The sequence below is a fragment of the Triticum dicoccoides genome, chromosome 6B, assembly GCF_002162155.2.
Source record: "Triticum dicoccoides isolate Atlit2015 ecotype Zavitan chromosome 6B, WEW_v2.0, whole genome shotgun sequence".
NCBI classification, from domain to species: Eukaryota; Viridiplantae; Streptophyta; class Magnoliopsida; order Poales; family Poaceae; genus Triticum; species Triticum dicoccoides.
This window is the reverse complement of record NC_041391.1, coordinates 49152783-49167559: the sequence shown is the minus strand read 5'-3', so window position 1 is coordinate 49167559 and position 14777 is coordinate 49152783. Positions and strand designations below refer to the sequence as shown.

Genomic DNA, 14777 nt, shown 5'->3' with positions numbered 1-14777 from the left:
GATGAATTGAATGCTTCTCTGGAAATAATTGATAAAGGGCAAGCCAAGGGTGTGGATTGTCCTTACTACTTTAATAATACTCCATTTGGAAGTCCTAGAAAATACTTCAATTTAATTCAAGTTTCAGACTCATTTTTTTATCTTTAGATTAATGCAACATAAATATCTACTTAATGCATAATATATATAATTAGGGGTGAACTTGTGATGGCACATGAATGGAACTCAAACAAACAATCATATATAGACAAGACATGTGTTTGTCTTTTATTCCCAAGTTTGAACTAGTATAGTTCGGGTTCTTACATGATAGTGCATGTCACTTTATTTTTTTCACTGCTACAACGACCAAACCATGGACTAAGAAAACGGTGTTTCATATATCTAGTACTAGAGTTCTTCTCTTCTCAGTTGGTACCGAAGATGCCAAATGGTGCAATGGTGGTCGAGCAATGTGGAGGGATGTAGACATTGCACATTGCAGGTAGCGTCTGTAGCGCTAGGTTCCTTATTTCCGCGAACTGGGGCAGTTGTTGAGGTTGGACAGAGCCCTGAGCCTGTGGGTATAGCTGAGATGGCTGGAAGGAGACCTGGCTTGATGGATATTGCTGCTGAGGCTGTTGGAAGGAGACCTGGCTCGATGGTTGTTGTTGTTGTTGTTGTTGTTGCTGTTGCTGCTGTTGTTGTTGTTGTTGTTATTGTTGTTGATGATGCAGAATAATAGCATGAGCAACATTATGGATGGCTTGGCACCTCAACTGCTCAGGGATCTGCAACAGTTGTTGACAACACAATTGTTGCAATAGCTGGTAAGTACTTTGTTGCAAAACTTGTGAGCTTGCATGCGCTATGTTGTGTTGTTGCAAGACAACATCCCTGCATGGAATCAGTTGTTGTTGCAAAATTTGTTGAAGGATTTGTTGTTGTTGTTGTTGTTGTTGTTGTTGTTGTTGTTGTTGTTGTGCTTGTTGCTGCGAAATTGGTTGTTGTGGTTGTAGATACTGTGGTTGGTGTTGTGGATATGGTTGTTGTGGTGGAAATGATTGCGGCTGCGGATATGGTAGTTGTGGCGGAAATGGTTGCGGCTGCGGAAATGGTTGCAGCTGCAGATATGGTTGTTGTGATGGAAATGGTTGCGGCTGCGGATATGGCTGTTGTGGTGGAAATTGTTGTTGCTGCCCTGGAAATTGTTGTTGTTGTACCAATGGAACTTGCTCTTGTGGCTGTTGCTGAGATGGATTTTGTGGCTGCAATTGTGGCACTGGAACTCTAACTGCAGTTGTGGCGGTGGTCACCACGATAGCAAGGAGGGCAAGGATGAGAAAGGTCTTCATGATGGATTTGTATTGACCACTGCTTGCTTGGCTTTAATGATGCATTCTACTTATGAGAATGATGGATGAGGAAGGATGATCATCATGCTACGGGCCTATTTATAGCTGTCATGGCATGATCTCTTTCACAATTGGCATTTGCTTGTGTGTAAAGTGTTTGGATGCTTCCCAAAATCATAATTTGGTATGTTGTGTTTGGTGGCACTACTTACAAGTGTATTCTTGGACTAGTCATTAAAGTTCCTTGTTGTTGCACTATCATTCCACCACCAAAAAGGTGTGATAACACGCATGACTCATCTTGTTCACTTTACAACTCAAACACTAATCTAGATTGCCTACTTTTCTAAAACTAAGTTTGTAATGTTTAGCAAATTTTTACACATAAACTAGATAAGCATGGCTGGCACAGAACTTAGTTTGTAATCTTGTGTGGCATGTTAAGATAGATAAGACTAGTAATGTAACTTGCTTTAGTCGGCCATGACTCATCAAATTCCTTTTACATGTCAAGTGTTCTAATGTTCTAGAAGTTATTAGCAAACATCAATTTTGTAATGTTCTACAAGTTGTTACGTGTAAACTAGATAGGCTTGACTTGCACACAAACAAGATTGTAATCATGTGTGACCTGTTAAGATGGATTAGATTAGTAGTGTGGCTTGCTTTGATAGACCATGACTCATCAAATTGCTTTTACTTGTCTTAAGTGCTGTATATATTGTACAAGTCATTAACACTTATCAAGTTAGTATGGCTTGCAATGTGTGTGCACGCCAAGGTTCGCTCTAGCTTCTATTCGTTTGTAGATCTTATTTTGTTTTACGCAAATCGTATAAATGATCATCTACGCAAAGGCTTGCGAGTGCAGTTGCAACAATATTGGTAGGGTCAGAGGGAGGCTATGGCATGGCATGAATTCTAATGACAACCGTTCATTATGTGTGGAAAGATATGTGTTATGTTTTTCATGCGTGCTAAAAATAGAAGTTTTTAAATACAAATCAATAGAGTAGTCAAATAATGGATTGTATTAAGATAAAAATTATATTTTGATTAGCAAACTTCTCAGAAAAGTTGACATGACCTCTACCCATTATTTATCTTTTGAATCAAATCCAAATAATAATAAAGTAAATGGATGTGATTCCATCATGGCCATTTGAAATATATTTCAAAGTAAAATCCAAACATTTTCCTTAGATTACCATATAAATTACACGTCAACTATTTGAAATAAAAATTAAAAATGATTTATTATATTATTAAAACAAGAAAAAAATGAGTAAAAAAGAGTGGATGTGATTTGCTTGAAACAATGTGTATGCATGTCTCCTTATCCCTCGAGTTTTTAGAAAAACAACGCTAGGCTCACCCTATTGGAATCAGTCGGATCAGAAAAAACATATGTAAGAGGAAAGCTGGAGTGTGAACCTAACATATATACGCGTCTTTCCTTGTAACTTATTATAAGTGTATTTTATGATTAGAAAAAAACACAATGGTATCATAAACTCTAAGGCATATCCAACACCGACCCTCAAATAAACCATCTACAACCATCCGGACCACATGGTATGGACGTGTTGTGCCATCCAATGCGGGCTTGTATCGGTCCACAGGGCGATCCGTACGTACTTTCTCCCACAAACCGGAGACGAACATGGGAAGGGTGGCTTTGCAGGCGTCCGGACAACACCCACAACCGCTTCTGACCACCCGTGCCCACCCAAACCCCCTCCTCCCTCGCCCGCACGCGTTCCCGCTCTGCGCCAGCTGCCAGCATTCATGTCGCTGCAGAGCGGACGCGGCTTCTCACTGCCTTCGCAATGGAAGCGGCGCGCCAGCTGCCCGCATTCATGCCACTGCAGAGCGGACGCGGCCTCTCACTGCCTTCGCAATGGAAGCGGCGCGCCAGCCGAGGGTGCTGCCCCACTGCACGCCCGCTAAACACACATCCTCGCCTCATTCCTACAGACTGCCTGCCTTCCACCATTAAACACGCGCTTATGCCAGGATAATTACTCCGGCCACTTGTTCGTTCGCGAGCCGGCTGGCATTAAACAGAACACTGGTTGGCTCCTCGTGTCCCCTCGCTGTTTAAACAATGTCAGATGTCGAGCAAGACCGCATCACACCTCCACTCACCATTTTCCTCCTTGAACAGTTTTCTCCATGGCATCTGACGAGCAGGAAGAAGAGTTGTCTGGCATAAACAATGGCTATACTACTAGAGAAAAGCTTACTAGTGGCGCTGGTTTTTTACATACCAGTAGCGCGGGCACCCGCGCTACTGCTAGGCGCTACAGCTATTATTTAACAGTAGCGCATTTCTGAACAAGCGATGCAGCTAAAATACTTATTAGTAGCGATGCTTTCTCCACCAGCGCTACTACTATCATCACGTAGTAGTAGCGCCCTATTTTCTCCCCACGCTACAACTAGGCAAATAGAAATAAAAAATAAAAAAAGCAGTCAGGTGCAATATTCATGGAAATCAAGACAAGTCCAGTGCAAATAAACAAAGTTCACAGAACCATCTCACAAACATTAACGACAATACCACATTTAATATAACCACACAATCTCACAAACTCATATAGTAGTCAACAATGCATGGATAGATCATAGTTGATAAGTCTACTAGGTAGTCATACTAGCATATATATGGTTCAACAGCCATAGGCATGCATATGAAGTTCTAGATGATGTCGATGACGACCATCATCCTCAAGCCTGGTCGGTGGGTGTTCCTGATAGTAATTAGGATTGTCTGTTTAACATGAAGATTCTTGCCGACGAGGAAGCTCTTCCACCCAACCGAGTTGAAGTGTGTGTGACCGTCCGTGTCCACGCCGTATGCACAAGTGGCGACGGAGTCCCTTGCGGTAAGGCATATTCTAGCAGAGCCTTCTTCATCAGGCTTGATACCACAACTCTCAGATAGGCTCTTTGGCAATTTCTGAATAAGAAAAACATATCAACTAATAAGTAGCCTCACACATTCTACACGAAGCATATATATCATCGGACTCTACACTAAGCATATATATCATCGGACTCTACACTAAGTATATATATCATCGGACTTTACACTAAGTATAACAATAAAGCATATAAGATTCACTAAGCATATATATTATCGGACTCTACACTAAGTATAACAATAAAGCATATAAGATTCACTAAGCATATAAGATTCAGTAAGCATATATATGATCGGACTCTACACTAAAGTATAACAATAAAGCATATAAGATTCACTATGCATATATATCATCGGACTCTACACTAAGTATAACAATAAAGCATATCATCAAATTACTCTAAAAACTATAGTAAATGCAACATACCAGTTGCAAGGCTGCTGGCGCACCTTGACTTGCACCGTCGACATGGTGGTGGTGGTGGTGGCACCATTTCCCTAAAGCAATATGATTAAAGGATTAACAATCTAAAAAGTAAACATAAAGTTTTCATAGCTAGAGTTCACATGGCAAGCAAAATAACAACTAAAAAGTAAACATAAAGTTCAGTCCAATAATAACAAATTGCAAAAGTAGAGTGATTGTATGATAAAACACAAGAGTTTCATGCGCACCTCAAATCTGTGTCAAACTTATTCTGTCGCGGACTCAAACAAAATTAGAATCCTGTCAGCAAATTGCCAACAAAGCATACCAAGAAAGCTAGCAATCTAGTAAACTAATGTCCCCAACTCTTCAGATGAAGCGTCGCTATCAGCATGAAATTTGCACTAAACACAAGGTTAAACAATACTAGTAGCTCAATAATCTAGAGATGTAACAAACAAATATATGGCAAAACATAATAATACTTGATCTCATCTTATCTTCGTTAATCACAACAAAGCACGCTAAATAAACTACCCCCTTCTCATATCAGTAATCCTAAATCTTGATGATTTCTGAGTATAGCACTTACAAATTAACTATTTTTCTATGATAGGAACATGAGCTTGTAGCTTTGTATCTCACATGAACAACACCTAGTGGCCAAGCCCACACTTTTTTGGCCATGAACATCACCTCAAAAAAATCTACATTTGTTAACCAAACCGAACACTAACCCATCTGACCATCAATATTCATTAGGGTTAATTTGAGAAACAACAAGGAAAACACTTGATACAACCCGAACCGAGCACTTACACTCCTATAGAAGCAATATCCATAACATCACATCAGAAAAGTCGAAACCGCCCAACCACAAAGCAAAAAATCAAACATGAGCCAGCCCAATCCAATGCCAAATCGGCAACACCCTGGTAACAATAAGCACACATCAAACAACCAACCCAAACCCCAACATGAAAACCACCAAAACTCCTCCCAGCCAGGCATGGAGCAGAACCAAACCAACAATCATGTCAGCAACAAGTGGGACATACGTAAAGAGAGGAAAATGAGCCAATCATACAGTAGGTCGAGCGTAAATGATGCAAAGTGTAGACCGAAGGTGCACCCCACGTACCCCTTCTTGAAACGACCGATGTGGAGGCGTTCAAAAGGGGAACCGATCCTACGACCATCATCGACAAACTTGAGCGTGTGGAGGCGTTCACGAAACGGCACACGGCAACCGACGCCGCCCGTGGCTCCTCTCCGGAAAAGGCACGACATGGACGCCCCCTCTCTAAACCCTAGAACACTAGGCACCGCCGCCGCCACCACTCCTCCAGGGGCAGCAGCCAAGAATTGAAACCCAAGTTTCAATTATATGTGCTAAAAGCCTCTACTTCTCTAGCTACTTCTCTCTACTCTCTCCTAAGTTTGGTGAGCAACAAAATCCTCTACTCTCTCCCCTATGTGATACTAATTAACAGTAGGATCTAGAGATGCATATGTGTTACTAATCCTATTAATCCATATGTGATACTAATTAACAGAGAGGGCGGAGCGCCGCGTAGGGGCAGCAAGGGGAGTGGCGAGCCGCCGCGGCAAATCGATTGGAGCCATGCAACGAAGCGCGGAGCCACCGTGCAATCCCTAAATCCCAAAACATGGCGAGCTGCCGCGGCAACTCGATTGGAGCCCCTACGACGAACCCTAACCGAGAGATCGAGAGGAGCTACTGTGGCGCGCGCAGGGAGGAGGAGATCGAGAGGGGGACTTACGGGGCTGGAGCGTCGGAGGAGGCGAGAGGCGACCGCGCGTCGTGGCGGCGCACGGCACCATCGACGGGGGTGAGGCGGCCGAGGACGAACCCTAACCGCGGCGGCGTCGTCGTCGGGCGGAGGGGATCGATTGTGAGAGGAGGGGGTGCGGGGGCGCTCGATCGGGCTGGTTTTCTTTAGCTATAGTAGTAGCGCTGGTTGGAGCACCACCCTACTGCTAAGCCCACCAGCTGTAGCACCCTTTCAGAACAAACGCTACAGCTAAGTGGGCTACTGATTCTGCCCTGCGGCCCATGTAACAGTAGCGCGGCCCAAACAAACAAACACTGATGTTATATGTTAGTAGTAGCGTGCTTTCTACACAGCGCTACTGGTAATTACTAGTAGCGTGGAGTCACAAAAACTCGCTACCGGTAAACTTCTATCTATAAGCATTTTCCTAGTAGTGCTAGGTGGCCCGTGAAGCCCGCCGGTCACGAGCCAAGGAGTGGCGAGTTGCTCCAGGTCGGCACTGGGGAGGGAGCACGGTGGCACAGGCATCGTGGCTGCCATTGACGGTACCATGTCGTACCACCCCTCACGTGCCCGTCACCGCGTCATCCGATGTCACCGCGCGCGTAACTGCGTCCTGCTTACAGAGAAAGAAGCGGGCTGCATGGACATCGACGAGGTGGTGTCCAACACGTCCGCGCTCGCCGCCATCATCGAGGAGAAGTTGTCGCTTGGGTCCCATGAATGACACACCGAGGTGACACCAATGTTCACAGCCGGTGTCTTGCCCTCTGGCAGGCCACCGCCGTTCCCAACCCAAAACCAACTCTGATCCATGTAGCGTAGGGACCCTTCCCCACCAACAGAAGCATCAGCTGGTTGTTCCACTCCGATGAGCGGTAGGAAGGCGAGCCGCTCTTTGCATTCAAGCATATACCTCTAGGGCTCACAGCTGCTGGACATGGGGACGACATTGGAGATCCGCTGCGGCCGGCTAGACTAGTCAAGGGTATCCACGTCGGAGTGGATATTCGCCGTCGCCGGCGCTGGCTGTAGAGTTTTTAGTAAAAAAAAATATGTTTAAAATGTAAACGTTTTTGTCTGGTTTGTATGAAATCCACTGTATTTGCATGAATTTCATCCGTTTTTTTTAAAAAGTGTTTGAAATATATGCAGACAACGTTGGATGGCCGATTCCTGTATCTGCATCTGCGGATTGATCCCCTGCCCGTGGACGAACGCGGGAGGAAATTTACTGATTGCCGTTGGAGATGCCCTAATCAAAGGCATTTCATCCAGGCGTACTAGCAAACATGCCCTTTCCTCTAACCGGTCGGACCATTTTTGCTGGCCAATCAAGAGTTGAACTCCGGAGAGAAAACATGCACGTGTTCTTTGTGTTTAAGCGCGTGCTGATCAAAGGAGCTAGCCTCCAACTCTATGAAAGAGCTAATTTGTATGGTAATTAACTACAAGTTGATGATGGCATGCTGAGGGTCAACAACGAATCAAGGGCCAGCAATTTTTTTTTCTCTCTTGCACTTCTTAATTTATACTCCCTCCTTCCGGAAATACTTGTCATCAAAATGGATAAAAGGGATGTATCTAGATGTATTTTAGTTCTAAATATATCTCTTTTTATCCATTTTGATGACAAGTATTCTCGGACGGAGGGAGTACTACACATCTGCGTAGCAAGCATCAACTTTTTTTTGTCATTAACTACGTGTAAATGGGTTTATTTGGTGTATATAATTCAGTAACTAGGAGTAAGCACTCGCTTCCTACATGGTGTATGCTACACCGAACTGCGTACCAACCGTTGTTCATGGTGGTGTATATACGGTTGGAGTAAGTGGCGAGTGAGGTTTTTACTCAACAAAGATGGCAGCATAATCTCCGGATCGCACCACCACCTCCTTCGACAGAGGCATAGCGGTCCTATATGACTTATTGTTGTTGATATGTCGATTTTCTTATCTTATTTTTGTCAGACTTCTGCTTTTGGCTGTGTGCATCTTAGTTATACAGAGACCGGATTTCATTATGTTTGTATCCACTTGATGCTATATTTTGAGTTAATAAAAATGCCCATTATTGAAAAAAAACATAATTCATTGACTAGGAGCATGTAGTGGAACAAGAGAGATAAGAAAAATTATGATTGTACAATCCAAAATAATATATGAATATATTTGAAACAATAATAATAATATAAAAGCATATGGATATGCATTATTTTCTTTTACGGGGAAACTTTGGTGTTCAGTATGAAACAATACAAACTTTCCACCATGAAATGTTGCATAAATCTAGATATGTACTGACAGATATTTTTTCTAAACAAAAAATAATACAACATGGATCTCTCTATCTATAATATTATATTACTCCACATGATTTCACATAGGTTAAGATAGTATGATTCACTAATCATGTATTTTAATGGTCATGATTTGTGTTAAAAATGGTCGAGATTTATAGTAGACACACGTAAAAACATGTTCTGATCATGCACATGTACGCATATATAGGATAGACTTTTGTATGCACCAAATTTCATTCGCAGGACTGGGAGAAAGAAATCTACAATGCACGCCGAAATTCGCTGCGGCAAGTAAGTGCAAGGGCACTCACCGGCCAGGCCAGGCCGCATGCTCGATTTGCCTCGCGATTTGTGAAGTAGGGCATGGTAAAAAGAATCCCTCAAAAAAATTTAAGTTTCAATGATGAAACTTACCTTTTTACATCAAAAAATACCCGGTTTCAACAAGTTTCAAGGATGTAATTTTAAGCAATTTTTTATGTTGGTCGTAGACACAAAATAATTAAATTTTATCGGTCGCTCGTACTAAGTTTCAAATAATGAAACTTAACATTGTTTTCAAAAGTCACCAAAATCTATTCAAGATGGTTCTTATTTGAAAGCGCTGGCCATGAGAAACACGAATATGAAAACATAACTTACATTGAATTTTTCGTTTAAAAGATATAGAAGTTTGAAAATCGGAAGCCAAAATAACAAGCTGGCACCAGGACCTGGGTGCCCCCGCACTTGTGTGCAGTAAATCCTCATCCTGCACATGGTAGTTAAAGGAAATATATACACACGCAAGCCTTGCTGTGGTACTACAGGGAAGGTCCAACCGGAAAAATTAGAGTGGCCATAGATTGAGGATGACACAAGCGGTTGTGCGAGCTTTCTTAGGACCCATTAAGCTTTATATATATATATATATATATTGCTTGAGGGATAACAAGGACCTTTCCATCTGTATATTCATGTATCCTTCTAATCAGGCATCGTCGTGGATGGGCTTGTAGGCTACCGCGTGCCACCGTAGTGGCAGGGGTGGGCCTGGGAGTCGCCGGATCAGCCCAGGAGTGACTGGTCCCAGTCTCCTGCCGTGGTTGGCGTCTTGCCAAGTTCGGGCCTCCACGGATGTGGGTGGCATGATGCGGCGTCGCGCAGAGAAATCTCCCGCTTGGCCCGGCCCATGTAATAGGAACCTCCTATACTGCGCTCTACGTGCTGGGAGAAGACGCAGTGTGCCCGTTTGGGGCGGCCAATGTTCGGTCGGCCTATTTTTTCAACTTCGTTTTCTATTATTCCTTTCTCTTTTCTGTTTTTGTTTTTCTACTTTAAATAATTTGGTTTTCACAAAATTTCGAAAATTAAAAAAATGTGTATTTTGAAATAAATGTTTCATAAATCATAAAATGTTTGTGGATTCAAACAATGTTCACGATTTAAAAAAAACAATTTTATTTTTCGGTAAAAAATAATGTTCATTAATTTTTAAAAATGTTTGTGTACTGACTTTTGTTAATGAAATTGAGAAAAATTTCACCAATTCAAAAAATGTTCATGAACGGAAAAATATCCAAAAAATTCAAAAACTGCTCTTGATTTACAAACTAGTTTTTTCATTCATAAACGTTGACAGATTCAAAAAATAATCATGTATTTCAAAATATGTTTGTTAAATCAAAAAAAATTGAATTTCAAAAGTTGTTCCACCAATTTTCAAAAAAATGTTCATCGATTAAAGGAAATTGTCCGTTTATCCAATCAAATACTTCTTATTTTAGTTGGTAGAAGCCATGCCAATAACATATTAAATCTCTCTCGTCCAATAAGAGTTTTCGAGAGTTACTATATTCAAATTCTCTCATTTCCAAAGCTCCACAAGGAAAAAAGAGTACCTAATAATAGTAAATGGGCTATTGCGCTTCTGGTGGTACGTCATGGAAATTACCTCTAAAGTTGCAAAATATTACCCACCAATGCCACTTATAAGTTTTTTTTAGACAAACTCTGAATCTTTTTTTTATATCGTCAAAACGTTTACAGGGACGAAAGAAAGTCCGTCTAGTTAACCGAGCCAGACATAGTGGCCATCTGGAAGGGATAGCGCATGCTTCACGAGTTCAATGCCACATATAAGTTTTTTTTTTTTGAGAAATCTCGATGTCTTTATTGATCCATAAAAATGTTTATAGGTACACGGCTTGGGTCATGAGGAGTACCCAACCAAACATGTCTACCTATATCTAGGTTACAAGCAAATTTAGCGAGATTATGAGCCTCGAAATTAAAATTCCTACGCTCAAAAACAAAAGAGCAAGACGTAAAACTATCTTTGTGGTTCGTTATTTCATGTATAACAGCCGCATTGGGGCCGGCTGTCCCTTCATTGATGTCCTGCACCACACCTTGGCAATCCGATGCCACCTTGATATTCTGCTCGTGTAGATTTTCTGCCAGCGCTAGAGCCTCCCGACACGCGTATGTCTCCAGGATAATCGGGTCGCGTACGCCCCCATAGACCACCGCTACCGCGCCAAGATAGTTGCCATTTGAATCACGGCAGATTGCGGCTGCCACTCCCACTCGCCTGTTTCTTGATAATGCACCATCCACGTTTATCTTATGTGAGCCAGGCAGAGGTGGAATCCAACGTCATTGCTGCTCCCTTGCCGCTTGACCTTGTAACCTTGGTTTACAAGCGATAGCCTGGTGTAGCTCTTGAAGATAAGAGTCTACAAAGGAAATTGTCTGGTGTGGATTTTGAAAAAGAGATTCATAAATCGCCTTGCGCCTTGCATACCACACAACCCATAATGTGACAATCATCCTTGAGAAGCGAGCTCGCGTGGTCTAGTGACTCATGAAGTTCAAAAAGCCAATTCTTCGCACTTGGCTCCGTACTCGCCGTCATCTTGGACACAATATTTTCATCTGATAACGCCCAAACACATCTCGACATATAAGTGATAAAAAGAAGTTTCGCACAGGGGAATTCCTCCGTCTGGGCCGGCCCTACAGTTGGGACCTCCTATAATGCTCTCTGCACGCTGGGAAAAGACGCTGCACGCCTGTTTAGGCCGGCCCATTTCAGGCTGGCCTGTTTTCTGAATTAGGTTTTCTATTTTCTTTTTTCTTTTCTGTTTTCGTTTTTTCTACTATAAATAATTTGGGATTTCAAAAATGTTTCGAAAATTAAAATAATGAGTACCATGAAATAAAATTTTCGTAAATCATAAAATGTTTGTGGATTCAAAATGCATTCGCCATTTTGTAAAAAAAAAAATTGCTTACACAATAAATGTTGAAAATTATAAAAACATTTTTTTGGGAAATTAGATAATGTTCCTCATTTTATTTAAAAGTTTATGTATCCAAAATTATTAATGAAATTGAAAATTTAATCGCCAGTTCAAAAAATGTTCATGAATGGAAAAATATCCTAAAAATTCAAAAACTATTGGTGCCTTACAAAACAGTTTAGTCATTTAAAAAATATTCACTGATTCAAAAAATAATCATGTATTTCAAAAAATGTTCAGAAATTTCTAAAATTGTTACACCAATTTCCATAAAAAAGTTCGTCAATTAGAGAAAATTGTTTCTAAAGATGTTCAATTTTTTTAAAAAATGTTTGCAAATATTATAAAATGTTCATCAATTCCAAAAATGTTCTTAGTTTAAGAAAATATCCGAAAGTTTGTATAAAAGTTCATGAATTTGAAAAATGTTTACTATTTCAAATATGTGTAAGAGTTTTAAAACATGTTCGTGATTTCAAAAAGTGTTCATGATTTCACGAAATTGAGAGAGATAGGGTATCTCGGCGATGGAGCAAAATATGGTCATGGCCATTGGAGATTCTAATTTTTTTTCTCCCATTATAATGCACGGACCTTTTTGCTAGTAATAAGAAAGGGGCTATTTCTTCTGATGGTACGTCATAGAAATTACCCACAAATGTCACGTATAAGTGATAAAAATGTTTCACACAGGGGTATCCCTGTCTGGACTGGCCCATGTAGTAGGGACCTCCTATACTGGGCTCTGCAGGTTGGGAGAAGGCGCGGCCGCCCATTTGGGCCGGCCTATGTCCGATTGGCCCCTATTTAAAATTTCCCTTTTATCTTTCTTTTCATTTTTTCTACTTTAGTTAATTTCGGAATACAAAAGATATTTGAAAATTAAAAAATAATTTTCAAATCAAGTTTTAATAAATCATAAAATGTTTGTGTATTCAAAAAATGGTTGCAATTTTATTGGAACAATCTGATTCAAAAAATGTTCAAAATTTTGAAAACAAATGTTCGTGATATCAAAAAACATTTATGATTTTTTAAAAATTCGTGTATAAAAAATGTTAATAAAATTGAATGTCCCCAATTCAAAAAATGTTCATGAATGGGGAAATATCCAAATATTTGGAAAATTGTTCGTGACTTACAAAATAGTTTATTCATTCATAAAATGTTCGCTGATTCAAAAAGGATCATGCTTTTCAAAAAATGTTCGGTAAATGAAAATATGTTCATGAATTTCAAAAATTGTTCTTGATTTAAGAATATATTGGAAATTTGTAAAAGTGTTCATGAATTTGCAAAATGCCACAAGTTTAAAAAATGTACATGATTTCCCGAAATTGATAGTGATAGTGTATCTCGGTGATGCAAAAAAATGTGATCATGGCCATTCAAGATTATAATTTTTTTTCTCCCGTGCACGGGCCCTTTTGCTAGTATACACTAATACAAAGAAAGCCCAAAAGTAGGTCCTGAGTGGCCGGCTTTATTGTTCAGACCAGACCATTCATACAAAACATCAAACACTTTAGCTCCACACTGATGCTGATAAATCTACCATAGGAATATCTATATTTTCCATCGTGTGCGTCCAGTTCCGTCAGAACGTACCGATTATGTAAGTCCTATGTGAATATCTCAAATGACTTGCGTTCACGACCTAAAATAAAAGGAAAAAGAAGATAGTGCCGGTTCTCTGTAGCATGATCGATTGAACTGATGCCTGCAATGGAATCGAGCGTCCCCGGTGCATGCTGTTTTCCGACAAGGTGAAAGAGAACAGAAACACACGAGACAAGAGAGCTTTCAACTTTTTCTTTAGGCCTCGTTTGGCGTAGGAGGATTCAGGAGGTTTGGAGAGGATGAACCTTGGGAGGGAAAGAAGCCCCACGAAACCTCGTCGGCCCATTTGATAGGTGGGGTTTGCACAGCCCAACCCCCTCCGATCCCTTCCAATCCCCTCGCACCCGTGCGGTTCAGAACTCTAGTCAAGGGCCTTGCGAAAGCAGAATCTCGAGGGCAGCGGCAGTGCATGCCTCCTCCACTCTCCGCCTACCAAACGAGTTTTTTCAGGGGATTGGATGCAAAGGGAATTGAGGAGATTGGATGGAGGGGAGGGATTCACCAAATCCCCTCCAATCCCCACACCTCAAATCCTCACGAATCCCTCCATGTCAAACGAGGCCTTACAGTGCAGAATCTCTTGTCTGCGCCAAAGGCAGAAACAGCCGTGACTTTGGCAGTCAACCACGAAACCTGATTCGCCTGAACGAATCAACCAAACATTCTTTGTGCTATAATATATACAGCCTTGGTTTGCTAATGATACAACTGGAATACACACACATATTTCTGCGAGAAAACTTTCAAAAGCGTCGGAATTCAGGACAACGTCTAACTGGATGAATATTGGGTTTTGTTCCGAACGGATAAAATCATCCATTCTTTCATTCCTTAACAAGAAAAGAGTAGTTCTATCATGTAAATCGTTTATGCATTTCTCCAGTCTCATCCAGCACATTTAGTTAGCTGCTGACTGGCCTCCCCTTGTTGCATTACTATTAATTATTCCCTTCGTTCACAAATATAAAATATTTTGAATATATTAATATGGACTACATATATACGGATTGAACAGAGGGAGCAATTTGCAATGCTTCTTACTCCTACTAGTAACTGAAAATACTCGAGTCCACCTTTTTGGTCTG

At 41.0% G+C, this 14777-nt stretch overlaps 1 pseudogene; it reads right to left on the bottom strand.

Annotated features, from left to right (window-relative positions):
- Positions 1-242: 242 nt before the first annotated feature.
- LOC119325247 lies at positions 243-1398 on the bottom strand (annotated as a pseudogene).
- Positions 1399-14777: the final 13379 nt, after the last annotated feature.